Source organism: Lissotriton vulgaris, chromosome 9, assembly GCF_964263255.1.
Source record: "Lissotriton vulgaris chromosome 9, aLisVul1.2, whole genome shotgun sequence".
NCBI lineage: Eukaryota > Metazoa > Chordata > Amphibia > Caudata > Salamandridae > Lissotriton > Lissotriton vulgaris.
This window is the reverse complement of record NC_141697.1, coordinates 1,037,762,683-1,037,780,752: the sequence shown is the minus strand read 5'-3', so window position 1 is coordinate 1,037,780,752 and position 18,070 is coordinate 1,037,762,683.

Below are 18,070 nucleotides of genomic sequence, written 5' to 3'. Positions count from 1 at the left end.
CCTGGACGAGGCTGGAGTGGGCCACCCCTCTTGGACCTGCGATTGAAAGGATTTAAAATATTCCTGGAGATACGATGACCAAAATGAGGGCATTATTGCCTTACCTCTAGGATATTTTTATAGATCTAGTCGAGATCTATCCCTCCATAAAGGTAGAATGAATTATACCCCTGCAATTATTAGGTTACCAGTTATGCCAAACAGGTTTGCTCCTCTCAGGAGCTGTAACGAGGTTTTTTGACTAGACTTAGTAGTATTTAAGATAGTGGTGAAGAGGAGGAGCTTCGTGCGCATCCAAGATGGCCACTTGAGCACAGGGCTCCTGAGACCCCCGTAGCTCCCCGAATATATCCTGCCACTTATCCTGTTAGTCGTTGAATTCTCAGTGTTGCTGAACCACGGGAGAATCGAACGTTGGAACCCGTGTCCCAAACGGACCCCGGATGCCAGAGTTGTGAGGTTAGAGAATTTGAGGCCTCTGCCTCCCGGATGCCTGGCGCTTGAGTTGGCCGAGTGCCCGAGGTGTAGTTCAACAACAACGGTGCTATTTACCGGAAGTGGCCGGTGTGGCCCTATTTTCGCTTTCGATTTCAACAATCAACATCGACTTCGGACCTGGGTGTATTTCACTAGCACGGACGACCCTATAGCTGTTAAAAGAGCTGGTTGACTGCACAGTCCGATGAGGGACAAATTCTTGCCTTGAGAGCTGGGATTCTGGCTGACCATCGCCGGTTCTCTGCCTCAAGGCCTTCCTGTACCCTACCTCTGTGGGAGCGGTGGGAGCTCGTTCCGCAGATCGGAGGCTGAGAGATCGATCTTGTCGTGGGCACTTGGAAGTCTTACACCCTCTCTGAACTGTACGACGAACTGTGGATTGTACGGAAATGGCAAATAAACTGGAGGGGGATAAGCAGAAATTGAAGACCACTAGAAGGGGAGGATACACCCAATCAAATGTTATGGACCGCTATGCCAACGTTAAGGTATCGCCTAGTGGACCGGGTGGATCATGGGATGAGGCGAGGAATTCCTCTGGTCCGGTAACTGAGCCAACGTTACAAGATGTAATGGCCGCCATTGATGGGATTAAATTCCCCCTTGGGAAGCAAATGGAGACTCTTGCTCATAAGCTGGACACTGTGTCCATTTAGGTGAATTTGATTCGTACAGACCTCACGAAAACTAGTGAAAAGGTTAAATTATTGGACATTAAAACATCAAGTCTCACGGATGACGTAACAGAATTGCAGACCAAGGTTCGGAATCTGAGGGCCTCAAATGACCTCGTCATCCGTCGCCTGGAGGATTTTGAGGGTAGGGCCCGGAGGAATAACGTCCGCATCATCGGAGTACCGGAAAAGGCGGAGGACCAGGCGGCAGACCTCTTTGTGGAGGATCTCATTGTCAACCATCTTGCACCCAAAGGCCTGAGCCAGTTCTTCACTGTCGAGCGGGCACATGGGGTCCCTGGCGGGAAGCCGCGAGTGGGCGCCCCGCCTAGGCCTATGATAGCTCGAATATTTCATTTTAGGGACAGAGATGCCATCCTCCAGGCCTCCCCGAGCGGGTGGGCCCTTGAAGTATGAGAATGCGTCCATCAGTTTCTACCCGGATTTCACACAGACTGTTCAAAAACAGAGACTCAGTTTTCTGGGAGTGAAGAGAAGACTTCGGGACATGGGACTCAAATATGCAATGCTTTTCCCTGCTAGGCTGCGGATCGAACACAGTGAGCGGGCCTACTTCTTTGACAAGCTGGAGACTGCGGCTGACTGGTTGGACACTTTGTCAGCCAGCAGGAGCCAGAGGGACAGAGTGGTGGTGCGGAGGGGGGATCGAAAGAGCAGGAATGAGCTCTGTGGTTCTGGTATTTGGGGACACCGTGGGTGCGGATTGTTGTGATGGTTCTGTTCTTATGATATTGATTCATGCAGTAAGGTGGGGGTTAACGGGCAATCGGGGGGTCTTTCTCCTCCTCTGATCTACTTCTTGTAGTTTAGTTTATATGTGGGGGCGACAGGCACACTGCGAGTTGGGGTGGCTTTATAGTCGGAAGCAGGGGTGCAGGGAGGGGGTATTGTAACGGGAAGTTTGGGGGGGTGGGGGCATTGATTCTTTGTTTTGTTTTGTTCATGTTCTTGCAAGGCACCATATCTCGAGTCTTTTTCATTACTGTGCTAGACTCAGGGGAGGGTTGGGTCTTCTTCCTTTTTCATGATGGGTGTTAGGGGGTTGAGGGTGGTGAGCTGGAACGTAAATGGGTTGGGCGATAAGATTAAACGCAGTGTAGTATTGCAGCTACTTAAACGGCATTCTCCTGATGTGGTACCGCTTCAAGAAACCCACTTGATAGGGAATACGTGCAAAGCGATGAATAGGAAGGGGTATCGCCTAGTGGCTCATGCTGGGTTTACGGCTGGTTCCCGAGGAGTTGGCATCCTTCTCAAAAATTCTCTTCCATTAGAGGTGGAATATATTGTTTTGGATGATAGGGGGTGCTATGCTGCTGTGTCGAGTTGCTGGGAGGGCTCTACGCTTTCTCTGGTGTCTATTTATGTTCCTCCTGTCTTGCAGTCTGCGACTTTTGCTGACCTGGGACGGGTTATACTGGATCTGCCGGGTGGTTTCTTGATCCTAGGTGCTGACTTTAATGCAGTAGTGTCTGGTGTGTTGGAGCGATATCCACCTAGGGATGTCGGAAGGACCCATAGGTGGTTGCCTGACTTCATTGAGACAATGGGCCTGATGGATTGCTGGAGGTTGCTCCACTCCAATCAGCAGCAATATACATTCCTCTCGGGCGCCCATGGCAGTCTTTCAAGGATAGACTATGTTTTAGTACCTGCGGCCCAGGCATCGTATGTCGCTGAGGTCAGCCATATGGCTAGGGGTGTTTCAGATCATTCTCCGCTTTGGCTTAGATTTGAACCAGCTCCTGGCTCAAGGGGGAGGATAGCCCCCATTAACCCTTGGATCTGCGCAATCCTAAGGTTCGGAATGATTTTGTAAAAGCGTTGGAGCATTATTTCCAGGATAATGAAGGCTCAGTCTCCTCGTCGGTCTCTCTATGGGAGGGTTTTAAGACGGTGCTTAGAGGCCAGGCTTTGTCCCTTATTACTGGTGTCAAAAGGCAGAAAGAGGAGGATGTGGTTAGGGTTGAGGCCGATATCGCCAGCTTAGAGCGGGAGCTTGAGAAAGATGTGACCAGTGCTAAACTACATGTCCTGCAGTTGAAGCATCTAGAATACAGAACGTTGGTTACGGACGGGGCGAAGGCCCTTAGTCGGGAACAGCAAGGGCCTCTTTATGATGTCGGGGACAAGGCTGGCAAATTGATTGTTTGGCTGGACAAGAAAGACAGAGCTAGTCGTGTAGTTCCTGAGGTTGAGGTGGAGGGTGGTGTTTGTATAACTGATCCGCAGGGGATAGTGGACTGCTTCGCCGATCACTTTTGCTCTATTTACTCTTCTGTATCTGATAGACCAGAGGTGGATTCTCACTTATTGTTACGAGACATAGCGCTTCCATGTCTATCTGTCGAGGATTGTGACCTCATCGATGGTAGGATTACCGCGGAGGAAGAGGCTTTAGCAGTGCGCTCCCTAAATTCGGGTAAGGCAATGGGCCCCAAAGGTCTCCCGATTGAACTTTACAAGCTTAGGCCAAACAAGATTGCACCGTATCTGAGAGACATGTTCTCAGAATCTCTGGAGTGTGGACTTCTCCCTCGAGATCAGAGACTGGCGTCGATAGTGGTTATTCATAAGGAAGGGAAGCCTAGGAATAGATGTGCTTCATATCGGCCGATCTCGTTGTTGAACGCGGAACCAAAGATTTTGGCTAAATTGTTAGCTACTAGATTGCTTAAGGTCATTAGTGAGCTTATCCATCCAGATCAATCTGGCTTTATCCCGCACAGGAATACTGCGTTGAATCTTAGGCGTCTACATGGGGTTCTTGCGAGGGCCTCTACGTTACGAGAGCAGGCCGTTTTGGCGTCATTAGACGCCACGATGGCTTTTGATACAGTTGAATGACCGTATCTGTGGGCAGTATTGACCAAGTTTGTTTTCGGCCCGGACTTCATTAGTTGGGTGCATCTTCTCTATACCGCACCCCTCGCTCAAGTAGTGGTTAACGGTCGTGTTTCGGCGCCATTTTGTCTTGGGAGGGGCACCCGACAGGGTTGCCCCTTTTCCCCTCTTTTGTTTGCTTTGGCCCTTGAACCTCTCGCAGCTTGGCTTCGCTGGGAGCCTTCGATCAAAGGTATTCGATGTTCTCCGCAGTTCGAAGATCGCATTTCATTGTATGCTGACGATATTTTATTTTATCTGACCTCTCCCAGGAAATCGTTGAATGCTCTCTGTGATGTTCTGGTTTCCTATGGTAGAAATTCGGGATTGGTTATAAATTGGTTGAAATCTTATTTGTATGTCCTGTGTGGAGATGCACCTGTGTTGCCTCGCAATTGTCCGATTCAAATTACAAAGGATGGGTTCAAATTAAGCATGGGCGATTTTTGCGAATTCGCGATTCGCGAATTTGCGAATTCGCGAATTCGCAATCCGCAAAATTGGTGAATTTGTGCGAATTTGAGGATTTTTGGTTTTTTGCGTGTTCGCTGGGTTTTTAGCGTGTTCGCTGGGTTTTTTGCGTGTTCGCAGGGCTTTTTGCGTCTTCGCGAGCCGCTTGCATAGCAAAGTTACCCATGCAGTCGTTTATGGGAGAGGGAGAGAGAGATAGATAGATAGATAGATAGATAGATAGATAGATAGATAGATAGATAGATAGATAGATAGATAGATAGATAGATAGAGAAAGAGAGGGAAAGAGAGAGGGAGAGAGAGAACGAGAGAAAGACAGAGAGGCCGGATCTTTTTATTTTTAGCAAAATGCATATGAAAATTGTGCTGTAAAGGTCTCTTTTAGTTTAACCCCTCCTGACAACTCAAAATGGGTGTATTTGCCATCCTCTCCTTTCTTCCTGTTTTTTATATCTGTAAGTGCTTCCTGATGAGGTTTAATTCCTTGGACAGGTGCCTCGTTGCCTACTTGTAACTATTCTCTGACCCTGCTTCAAGGGTCAGAGCAGAGTCAGAGAATAGTTGCAAGTAGGCAACGAGGCGCCAGGAAGCAATTAGCAGCAGGTGTCCAAGTTGAAGTTAATTTGTTTGTAACCCTTTTGTAAAAGGTTACAAAGAAATTAGGTTCAACTTTTGCACCTGCTGCTGTAACCCTTGCTTGGCTGAAAATTAGTCCCCGCTGATTAGCGTATTCGCGGATCGCGAAATCGCAGAAAATCCGCAAATTCGCCTGCGAAACTGATTTTACGCCCACCCGTAGTTCAAATATCTCGGGATATATGTCTCTATGGAACTTGTCGTCAGATACGAACAGAACCTTCTCCCCCTGTTGATTCGGCTGAAGCGTGATGTTGCGTGCTGGCAGAAGCTTCCGCTGTCTATGTTGGGTCGGACTGCCCTCTTTAAAATGATGTTGCTTCCTCGTTTTCTCTATGCCCTTCAAAATACTCTTGATATCATTCCAGCAAAGTATTTTGGCGAATTGGAGGGTTTGCAAAATTGACGCTCTTGTGGTATGATGGAGGGATTGCTCTCCCTGATATCAATAGATATTATTGGGCATCGCAGTTGAGGGCTATTAATCATGGTATGGACGGGCCAGTGTCGGATCCCGGCTATGCCATGGATAGATGGATACTTCCTGGAGGCAATTATACCAGAGCGTTGTATACTAGGTCTGTGGAGAAGAGTTTGACTGGGCCGACTAGGATGGCAGTGCGGATGTGGCATGATGCTACTAGCTCGCTTAGATGGAAAGACCGTTTGACTTTAGCGACCCCGCTTTTCAGCTCTGAGAGGTTCGGCAAACTGTGGAATACAAAGGGTTTTGACAAATGGGATCTTATTGGCATTTCCAAAGTGGGCGACCTCTGGGTGAAAGGCAAGGTTAAATCATTTGTAGATTTACAGACTGAATACGATTTGGGAGAGTCAGAATACTTTTGATAGGCGCAGGTTCGTCATGCACTGACATCGGTTTTCCCGGAGGGGGTGGAGATACCGGAGACAACCCCATTGGAGGACCGTATATTGGATGGTTATCTGCCTGATAGTACCATTTCCCTTGTCTATAAGAAGCTGATTAATCATAGAGCAGACTTTTTGACACAATTACGGGATAAATGGACCAGAGACGGCCTTGAACTTGATGATGAGGACTGGCAATCGGTGATCTTCTCACCAAAGGAGGTCGCGATTCCAGCACGACTGAGATTGGTTCAGCTTGAGATACTACACAGAGTATATGTCACAGGTCCCCGTTTAGTCCGAATGGGTTTCACGACAGAAGGTCTGTATCAGCGGGGATGTGGTCACTTGGGGACGTTTCTCCATATCATATGGGAATGTCGATATGTGATTGAATTTTGGGGCAGGGTCCACGGGGTGATGCAAGAAGTGACAGGGGTGGCTCTATTGCCAGAAGCTAGACGATGTTTGTTGAATATCTGGGAGCCGACTGATCTCAATACGGCACAAACTCAGTGGGTAACTTTGGGTGCCATGATTGCTAAACGGAACATAGCACAGCAGTGGGGGTTCCAGAGACCACCCGCTATTGAGGTGTGGATAGAAAACATGGATTGGTGCATGTTCCAGGAGAAAACTGTGTATTTGGCTCGGGCCGCCCGAGGAAATGGAATAATGTATGGGGCCCGTGGAATTGATACAGGGGGAATATATGTGTACCACCTGCGACTGCAACCTTTGATGTCCCACTTTCCCCCTGAACCCTTATCATTGACGCTGACGTTGTATCTCTTCAGTACCCTATCCTCCTCTCCCCCCCCTCAATTCATCACTGATTGTATCATAAGTTGATATTGTGGACGACCCTCGTATGTTCTATGCACTCATGTATTGTGTGGTTGCCTTGCTTTAATAAAAAGAAATATAAAAAAAAGATAGTGGTGAAGCCGATCAAAGGTAACTCCTGTACCCATTTAAAAGGAACAGAAGTGAACCCTATGGAAGTATCGCAAGTAACTGTCTGTAGCGATCCCACTTTACTGAATAGTCAGATTGGGGTAGTGCCACAGGACGACCCATTGGTTGGGATATTACAACTGATGTCATGGAACGTCGCAGGGGTTAAGAATAAACTGCAAAATTATTTTTCGTTAAAAAGTATCCAGCATTGCTCCTTGATTCTTTTACAAGAAACCTGGGCGATGGAAGCATTTTATATTAAAGGTTTTAAAACAATTATTACTAATGCAACACCATCTATGACTGGGAGAGCAAGTGGAGGCCTAGCAGTATTAATTTCTATATCAGCACCTCTAGCCTTATCAAAAAATTCATTAAATTCACAGTACTTCCAGCTCCTAGTTGTTACCGTTAAAGGTAAGCAGGATATTATGCTTATTAACTTTTATAATAATATTTTTGGTAACAAAAGAAAATAAGTAATTTTAAAATTAAAGGTAGAATTGGATTTAGTCTTGAAAGAACTAAGGGGCGACTATATGATAAATTGGGCAGGAGATTTTAATTGTGAACTATGTGCACATACGATAGGGGGCCAATGTGGCTACGATCAAATTTCTCATTGCCCACATTATTTATATGGTGAAGCCATTAATGATGTTATGTTTAAATTTACCTGGAAATTATAGAGTCAGGACCCCATGAAAGAGTTTGTGTTAAACATACATATGAAGGGTCCAGGTCGTCTTCATGTATTGACCATTTTTTAATATCTAGAAGCTGCGGGTGCTTGGTTGAAAACTGTTTTTTACAACCCAGTCTGCTAAGTGATCATCACCCTGTTTTATGGACGCTAAACTCTAATTTATTTCATAGACATAAGATATTCCACCATGTAAATAATAATCAAAACATCAGGCAAAAAAAGGATTTCGATAAAGTGGTCAGGTATAGATCCCACAATCTTTGCAGAGAAAATAATGCAAAAAAATGAGAACCATTTTAAAAAATGCCTGGATATATCATCTAGTAACATAGATATTGTTTTAGCCTTTCAAAATATTTCTGATGCAATCTCGATCGAATTGAAAGTTAAGAGCAAGAAAATCAGTGAGGACTGTCCACGTTGGTTCAACCATAATTGCTCCAGATTAAATAGGGATTTGAAGGAAGAGTTAAAAAGTAAACCAAGGCATAGGGAAAAAGTCTGTTGTCTTCGGAAGAATTATAAGCATGCCTTAAATTCAAGACAAATAGAAATAATGGAAAATGCTCGGGATAGTCTGATCCAAGCAGCCGAGACAAAAAACTCTATCCTTTTTTGGAAAACTATTGATCAGCCCCTTTTTAAAGATGCTACTTTGGCAAGGGTTGATACTTTAGTCACACCAGTAGAATGGTTTACTCATTCTGAAAATATATTTAATCCTTTACAACAGTCTTTTAAAATGGAAGACAATCGCTATATTACCTTGACAAATAATCCCAGAACTAATTACCATTGGAGAGATAAATATAGCTTTAAAAAATAGCGGAAGTGGGAAGGCTGCAGGGGCAGATGGGGTTCCAATCGATGTTTTTAAACATGATGAAGAATTATGGTCACCCATCCTAGCTAACATATTTAACGCTAATATAAATGGGGTGGTACCATCAACTTGGGCGGAAATAGTGATAGTCCCTATATTTAAGAAAGGGGATAGAGGTAGCGCAAAATGTTACCACCCAATATCCCTTCTGGATTCCACCTCCAAACTAATGGGCAGAGTTTTGCTAGTGAGGCTGTAATGCTGGATAAAAGATAAAAACATTCTAACAGATGCCCAGTATGGTTTTAGAAGAGGTATTGGAATAGTGGGGAATGTGTAAACCTCGAGTCGCTCAAAGGGAAATACACACTGGCCAAAAAAGGTTTACTCCATCTCTGTTTTGTTGACCTCTCCAGTGCGTTTGACTTGGTAAATCATGCCAAGTTATGGTACACCTTAGCAGAGATGGTTGCCCCCAGGGATATTATAAAAAATGTTAACACAGATATATGCCCACTTAAGTTCAAAAATACGTTATGGCCAAAAGGGGGAATGCACTACGCACTTTAGAGTTACAAGAGGGATTTGACAAGGTTGAGTTCTTGCTTCCCTTTTATTCTCCCTCTATATTAATGGTGTTGACCTTTTACTACAGAGTTTGCAAGCTGATGCCCTTGTTATTATTAAACGTGTTTCCACAGTTTTATTATATGCAGGCAATGCAGTCCTAATATCGAGGACTGCAAACCGCCTCCAACTTTTAATGGACAATTTTACGAACTTCATGACCATAAGAGATCCAAAAATTAACCTTAACAAAACACTGGTCATGACATGTGGGAAAATGAAAACAAAATATAGAAACCATAATGTTGGGGGAACTCTTATTGAGAGGACATCTACTTTTTATTATCTAGGGTTACTTTTTAATAGCAAAGGTCCATGGACAACTCATGTAAATTCTTGTAAATTAAAGCTAGTAAGATCAATTGAGTCCCTCTTCAGATTCTCACAGATAATAGGGAACAAGCCTGTACGTGAGATATTAAAACTATACGGGAGTAAGTGTACTACGGCGGTTTGTTACGGCAGAGCGCTATGGGGTATGGCGGATATTTCCCCAATACAAACCCATGAGAATACGTTTTTGAGAAGGGTTTTATCGATCCCAAATTCAACAGCTACCTATATAGTGCATAAGGAGCTAGATGTACCATATATGAGTGACCTGATTAATGTAGCGGCCCTCTCTCTGTGGCATCGCATCTCAACCAAAGAAGAGGCCCATTTCACTAAAGAAGTTATTCTGGATTGCCTTAAATTAGACTACTATAAAAACATATGATGGTTGCACTATATTGGTGGCCTATTAGCAGAGTGCAACATGGAAATTACCCTTAAAGAGCCTATGAGCATCCAAGCTCATAGTAAAATGGAGCTCAAGAGGAGTTTCTTGCAATCCAGAGAAAATAAGAGGGTCGCCGAACTTAGCACAAAACCAAGGGCCCGATTAGGATCGGGGTGAATCCGCATCCTCTGGGCTGGCGCTGCGGACACAGAAAAGACCCCCCGCCAGATTAGGATGGCTGGAGGGGTTATGTGTCCGTCCGCCGCGGTGCCTGCCGCTTCGTGCATGCATATGAAAACATGCACATTTAACCTTGCAGCGGGTGCTGCTTGAAGCAGCATCCGCCGCAATGTTAAATATAGGGGATGTGACCGCCAGGGTGGCGGTCACATCCTAATTCCGAGGGAGGGAACGCCACAGCACCTGCGGATGGTCCCTCCACCTTGGGGGTGGCGGACGGATGCTGGTCCGTCCGCCATCCTTATCTAGCCCTAAGTGTTATACTCTACTGTGAAGGACCGATTTTTTGTGGGACCCAACGTACCTCATTTTTACATGAAATGTGCAGCATAGATTTTACTTGACAAGACTAAGGTTGAGTTACCAAAGTGCCCGTGTGATGGTAAAACTCCCCAGAGTACTCTGCATTTTATACTTTTTGTAATTTTTATCGTGACATTAGAAAATAGTTTTTACGCCCAATCTTTATTATTAACAAGCTTTACACCTATAAAAATGCTTTTTATCATGTCTGTAATTTGGAGGACGCATTGATATGTAACACAGTTATCCTTTTTACACAGATGGCAATCAAAAGGAGAAAGGACCTTACTTATCTAGAATCACTAAATTATGAACCAGATTAGATAGATTTTTACTCTAAAACTTTAATATCAAATTGTGTTTATTTTGTTGTTCCCTAGCGACGACAAGCAATCCACATTCGTTTAAACCTGTTAATACTTAAAGTCAAATAGTATTTATATTTGTAAAGAATTGTACTCTGGTGAACATTTGTGATATGAAGTTGTATTTTTATGATGAGATAATTTTATTGTAGAATGCTTTTATGGATATATATCTATATACCGAATAAAGCTTGTTTTGATTTGATTTGGCTTAACTGCCATAAATTGGAAGATGCAGTTATCTTCCTTCACTCATTTTGAGGTGGGCTAATCACAGTGTCACCTTTAGGGAGTTGCTGCAGGATCTGCCTTCCGAAACTCACTACCTGCCAGACATGTACTAGTGGAAATAATCTCAGACTGGCAAACGTATTTGAGTTGATCCCTTCAACATTTTGTTGCCATGTTTGTCTCTGTCCAGCACCACAATGCATGGACAAGTGGTTGTGGGAAGGAAAGAAGCTTATCAGTGACTCCTAAACCATGGAATAATTCTCCCAGCATGTTAGGGACGAAGATAAACCATTTTAAGAATGCCAACCCTTTACATGTTGGTCTTTGGCAAATGTGAGAAATGCTCATCAGCCCACCATGCTAATGTGGCATGCCAGGCTGACCTGCATTGCTCATGTTTGCCTTATTTGCTCCAGTCATGTTGATAGAAGCACTTTCAGCAAAGAAGCTTATCGGCATGACTGACAAACTCCGAATTTGGTGACTCCACTGCCCCACCATTTTGAAGCCCATCTGTCAAACCCTAAATGAGACTCAAAGTCTTCTCATGAAATGTGCTATGTGTGATGCTGCAAGAATGACACAAACCATTCCAGAGCTCTACTGATCAAACTGATACAGAACTTCAGCATGTTCGCTAGAATTTCATGGTCAACAGTGTGTAATGTCATAGTGCAAGCCCAGAGGTTATTCTTCCCTTTTTGTCTCTAAACAGCATGCGTGATCTATCATTTGTAGCTAGGTAATTGTTATGCTCTACTGTCTTCAAAATCTAGATTTTCTCTCTTCTACCAAATTAGTTGAGTCCCTCTGCATACATAGTAATACGGGCAAACTTTGCTGAGCTTTATGGAGTTTGTGGGGGTCATATCTGATTCAGTGGGTAGCTTGTCGCACACTGATGCATATTCCCTTACCATTGTACTGCATTGTATTGTAGCATAAGGCACCTTCCTACCCCTTGACAAGGCTGAGAAGTGTTTTACAGATGCTCAAGTGGACTACTACTCTTTTGGTTGTGCATGGTTGGAAGCAGGTGTTGGTAGAGCTGTATGGTAAGAGTGGTGTGTTTTGGTGTTTTAAGCAATGGCCAGAGAGGGACTCCAGACTTCATACACACGTGTAGCAATGCCTTACCCTGGAAGTGGCATGCAAAATGAGTGTTGATAATAATTTTGAAAGTGCAAATACAAACAAACATTACTGTAGTCTGATAGAAGCACTTCTTGAATGCAAGACAAATTTAAGTCATCAGAATGGCCAATAGTATGGAACAAATGTTTTGACCATGTACACAGGAAGAGGATATCACCTAGCATTTCAGTCTCAAAGAACCACCTGCTTATTTCAGGGTTTGAGCACAAATAGATTGAAATCTGGCCAAATGGATCATTGATGAAGGGTCACAATAGATAAGTCACGGTGTGGGGATGGTGGGAGGAGAGCGGGTTGGTCATGTCATTTCTACATACTGATTTGTACCAATGGAAAAATAATTTTGTCAGGACCACTAGAATTATGTGATTCTGAAGCCTCTGTGTTGGCATAATTATAGATTTGCTGCACTTCCCACATAGTCCATCATCGTCAGCATAATTTTGTTATCATATAGCTCATGTGGATTACAAGTTACTAAACACACCATTGTATGTGTTGCAGGCCCTCTGTCACACTAAGGCAGGTCACCTTTCATTTCCTGATCAATACTACTATTATAAAGAGAGAACTGTGTCCCTTGAGCCAGGTAAACTTGAAAAGTACACCACCAATCCAAACACCCAATACATCTTTGAAAACGTCAGGGCAAGCAGAAGGACATAGGCTATACATTAAAAAAATATATAAGTTAGAAGGGAAAAGTAATTTTTAAGGAAAAGTAGTCCGTTAGAAGTAGTGCCAGCTAACGACGTGCGTGCTGACATCACGGGAAGCACGGAAGCCGGAAGCAACATCCTGCGAGGAGAGGACAGGAGAAAGGAAGCGACACCCTCCAATGTCCGGAGCGCGTAGAGGAGCGTCGACATGCCCAGGGGAGTGCGGAGAAAGAGCGGACAGGAGTGGCCAGGACCCAGAAAACCAGCGCGGAGAAATAGCGGACACGAGCGTGGGAAGAAGCGGCCAGGACCAACAAAACGGGAGCAAGGAAACACTGTAAGTACGCTCTGCTGCTCCCGGCTGCTCTGCTGCTCCTCTCCTGCTGCGATGCTGCCCCCAGCCCCCTTCTGCCCCGGGTGACGCCGGGGCGGCTGCTAGTTGCTATATATAGGTATTAAATAAACACTAATTAGGTGAAACATTTGCCCATATATCTCTACCAGGTGTAAAAATGCCACAAGCTGTAATACTGTTTCAAAATGTGCTCCATCACGCTGCATAACTTGTCTTTCCTTGTTTTATAAATTGGCTCTCCCCTGCCTCATGTGATTCTTAGAGTTTATCCATTTGTATCTCTTCCTTGAGTGATTTTACAACTTGTACATTTGCAATGTTTTCTATTTGTATCTCTTCCCTGTGTGACTTTACAACTTGTACATTTGCTATTTTTTTCCTGTTTGTATCTCTTATGTAACTCATGTTATCCTAAATCCTTATGTATCGCAACTGGTTCTTTTGTAACACCCTGCGAGGAGAGGACAGGAGAAAGGAAGCAACACCCTCCAATGTCCAGAGCGCGTAGAGGAGCGTCGACATGCCCAGGGGAGCGCAGAGAAAGAGCGGACAGGAGTGGCCAGGACCCAGAAAACCAGCACGGAGAAATAGCGGACACGAGCGTGGGAAGAAGCGGCCAGGACCAACAAAACGGGAGCAAGGAAACACTGTAAGTACGCTCTGCTGCTCCCGGCCGCTCTGCTGCGTCTCTCCTGCTGCGATGCTGCCCCCAGCCCCCTTCTGCCCCGGGTGACGCCGGGGCAGCTGCTAGTTGCTATATATAGGTATTAAATAAACACTAATTAGGTGAAACATTTGCCCATATATCTCTACCAGGTGTAAAAATGCCACAAGCTGTAATACTGTTTCAAAATGTGCTCCATCACGCTGCATAACTTGTCTTTCCTTGTTTTATAAATTGGCTCTCCCCTGTCTCATGTGATTCTTAGAGTTTATCCATTTGTATCTCTTCCTTGAGTGATTTTACAACTTGTACATTTGCAATGTTTTCTATTTGTATCTCTTCCCTGTGTGACTTTACAACTTGTACATTTGCTATTTTTTTCCTGTTTGTATCTCTTATGTAACTCATGTTATCCTAAATCCTTATGTATCGCAACTGGTTCTTTTGTAAAGCGCTCTGACACCTTCGGGCAATGTTTGCGCTATAGAAAATCGCATTAAATAAAAAACAAAAATAAATAAATTATTTCTAGTTCTCCTGAGCCTGTTACAGGTGAACAAAAGGTGCCTGTTACAAGGCGAACATCAACAGTGTTTTGCTCAGGAACAGTTCCTGACCTCTGATGACCTTGGGCAAAGTTTTTACTATATAAAACTCAAAATAAATAAATGAATTATTCAGTACACCTCAGACTTATGGAAGACTCAAAGGGACTGCTGCAATGCTCTGCAAGAAGGACTGTAACTCTGCTGCCCTGTTGCTCCTTTTTCCTCCTGCCTGAGTGAAAGGACTGGTACTGCATCTTGATACCAGAACCTCTAGAAGGACTCCAAGTGCTAGTTGGCTGGCTTCCTTATCAAAGCATCAGGGACAGTAAAGGCTCCATTTACCCTGATCCCATCACCAGGAATCTGTCTGCTGTGAGACCTACCCCCCTCCAAATTAAGCCACCGCAGTACTGGACCCTTGCAAGTGGGCCTGAAGATGCTCTTCCAGTCTGGCTGTCGTCCTGTCGACAGAACTGATGCAGCGCATTGCATCGCTTCACAGCTCTGCTTTGGAACTGCTGTAGTTGACACATCCACAATGTTGAGCCTCGCATCACAGTTCCGCAGCTTCTTTGGAACCTCCAGCGCATGACACATCTCTGTAACGGTGCAGTGAGCTAAACAACGGTGATGGATCAAGCCCTGATCTTTGGACTGGGTAGGAGTGGTCTGCTTAATTCAGACACTCTGTCCATCACCACCCCCTTTTCTGAATCGTTTTGTCCGCCATAAGCGTGGAAGGGTATACTCAGATGTGAGTCCCTTGCTCACTGCACCATCAGGATTCAAGCAAGCCGGGCCGAAGACGGCTGTAATGCCAGAAACCGGTCCCCGGAAGCTTGTTTCCTTTCCAGTATAAGAATTGGCTTGGTAGTTTGGTCTGCCCTGTTCCCATGATGCACTGGGCCAGGACAAGACTAATTTGCATGTAGCCGGGTTCTGAGCTGGGATGGTGCAGTGAGCTAAAAAACGGTGATGGATCAAGCCCTGATCTTTGGACTGGGTAGGAGTGGTCTGCTTAATTCAGACACTCTGTCCACCACCACCCCCTTTTCTGAAACATCTCTGAAAGAGGACTTGGTATCAGAAATCCCTAGTCGACTCTGCATCACAGCCTTGCAGCTCCTCAAAACTGCTGCTGGGTGATGCATCTTTGGAAGAGGGATCTCACAACACTCCACAACCAGGATTTAAGGTACTTTGTCAGCAGGCCTAACTTAGCCCCTGTATCAGGCCCACATTCCATTGCAGTAGGCCTGAACATGTGACTTTTTCCTGGTCCGTTGCGATCAGATAACTACAGTTGACACTTTGTGCTTCTAGACTCTATTTTAACTTAAAGTTTTGAGATTGCATATGTCCTTTTCTACTGAGTGGATTTTGGTCTCGAATAATTTATTAAATTTTACTCTATTTTTCTAGATTGGTGTGAAGTGTTTCTTTTGTTATGGTTTCTTTTAATCACTATTGGAAGTGCTGAAAAAATACTTTACACATTGCTTCTAAGTTAAGCCTGACTGCTTTTGTGCCAAGCTACCGGAGGGTTAAGCACAGGTTAATTTGGAGTTTGCTTGTGTCACATCCTGACAGACATTGTAATTGTTGCGTCAGTAGGGTTTCAACCGCCTAAACCAGTATAACAATTACCATCAATGTCTACCTGGTTATTAATGTATCAGAGCATTTTGCATATTTCATAAGGTCTTTATGGCTGACAAACAAAAGGTAAGAGAGGGCACCAATTATGAAAATACAGGGGATGTTGGGAATGGAAAACTGAAAATAAGCTGAGAGTCCTTAAATGAATAACATGGAATAGAAATCAAAGATGTGTGGGAAAAACATGCAAGGAAGATGACAGAAGTGTACCAGTCAAGGTGCATTCATTTACCACCACACCCTAATCTTTTGTAGTAACAGTTGCTTTCCCAGATCCTATTAAAAACCAACAACAGACAATGAGGCATTACTCCATGTTTCATATTGAAGAGAACAGGAGCACTTGGATATATCTTGAGATGATAATAAATGTTCACAATAATGTCAACTTGATCTTTGTGCCAATTCCAGAAGTATGTGGCTTGTTTCAAAGCAGATTAGTTGCAATATGTGGGTCTGAAGAATGAGAGTCTGAAGATGTTAAGCAAAAGTTGGTGCTTCTTTTCAATGTTCTATCCAAATCACAATATACATTACTAGTTCCACACCATTCGGAAGAAATGTTGAGCCTGTTACCTACTCTATATCTCAGTGTGAAATTTCCCTGTTGGAACGCCTCTCTTGATTTCCTCTTTTTGTGAGATAAAGGGCTGTGCATGTTATTGTTAGAAGATAATTGCAGGGAGATCATGGGATCAGATGAAGTTCCAGAACCTTACTCATACATAATACATATGATTTGTTTTATGTGTGTATAGTGCATGGAAAGCTGTAAGCAAGATTGTGAGTGCAAGATGTCAGAGTAACAGGACCTGAAAAACAAGAAATAAATTCAATCAGTGATAAGTTTGTGATCTGCAAGAATATGAAACCTTTATTTTTGCCCACCAGCTCAAGTATGTATAGAGAGTTGTAGAGGTGGGTCTACAGCCATGGTGGCTTTCCTCCTCACATGAAGATGCATCATTAAAGGCACACACAATGCATATAAGCCTGGGCCTAGCTGTAAGAAGAATCCAAGGTGGTGCAAGTTTGTTTTCTCCATGAGGAGGTCAACTGGTGAGGTTTATCATGTAGCTAAGTTCTTCAGGTCGTTGTCATTCGCATAGCAGACAATGCTGGAGACACTCCAATGGATATTTTAATATTTCAATTTGAATATGAAAATAATGGGCAAAAAGAGATGCATCCGGTATGGAAACACAATGAAATCATTTGCAAAAGTTAAATATTTCAGATATTTAGATGTAACTCAGCCCTGATTTTCATGTTTTTTGTGCATTCCTCATTATATCATTGTGTTACAATCACTGCATCATAGTGTTGGATTTTAATAGTATCATTATACAATTTTGTTTAGAGAAATATGGAGAATGTCTGACAGTTTGTATAAAGTAATCAAGACTGTGAGAAACTGGGTTGTTGTTTGACTAGGGTGGGAGTCCTGGTCAGGCAACAGCTACAATCCCTTCCAGGGTGAACCACAAAAAGTCACTATATTAACCCTTGCTTAACCCTGGGTAGCTTGGCAGACATAGCAGATAGGCTTATCTTAGAGGCAATGTGTAAAGGACACAGACAGTAATGAAGTGAAAACAAACCCACAGGAGAAATCTCAAACCAATTTAGAAAAATTAATTAAGGTTTAATAAATTATTTGAGACCAAAATGGCAATCATCCAATCATTAGTACCGGAGTAAATGTGTATGGTTCTGGTAAAAATAGCACCAACTATGGATATCTGGTCACGCTGGTCTGGGTCAAAGTGACAAGTTCAGGGCAACCACAATGGAGTTCAGGTCAGCTTCAGTTGTGAGATTAGGCCTGCTGAAGTTTTACCTTCTTAAATCCGTGCCAAGGGTCCTGTTCCCAGTGGAAGGTACTGCGAGGAGCAGGGAGAGCATCATGGGTGGCTGTTAGAGTAGCATGAAGAGCAGGCCAGGCATTGTGGCAGAGCATTGCTGTAGCTTTGCGTTAGCGGTCTCTGCAAATGGTTG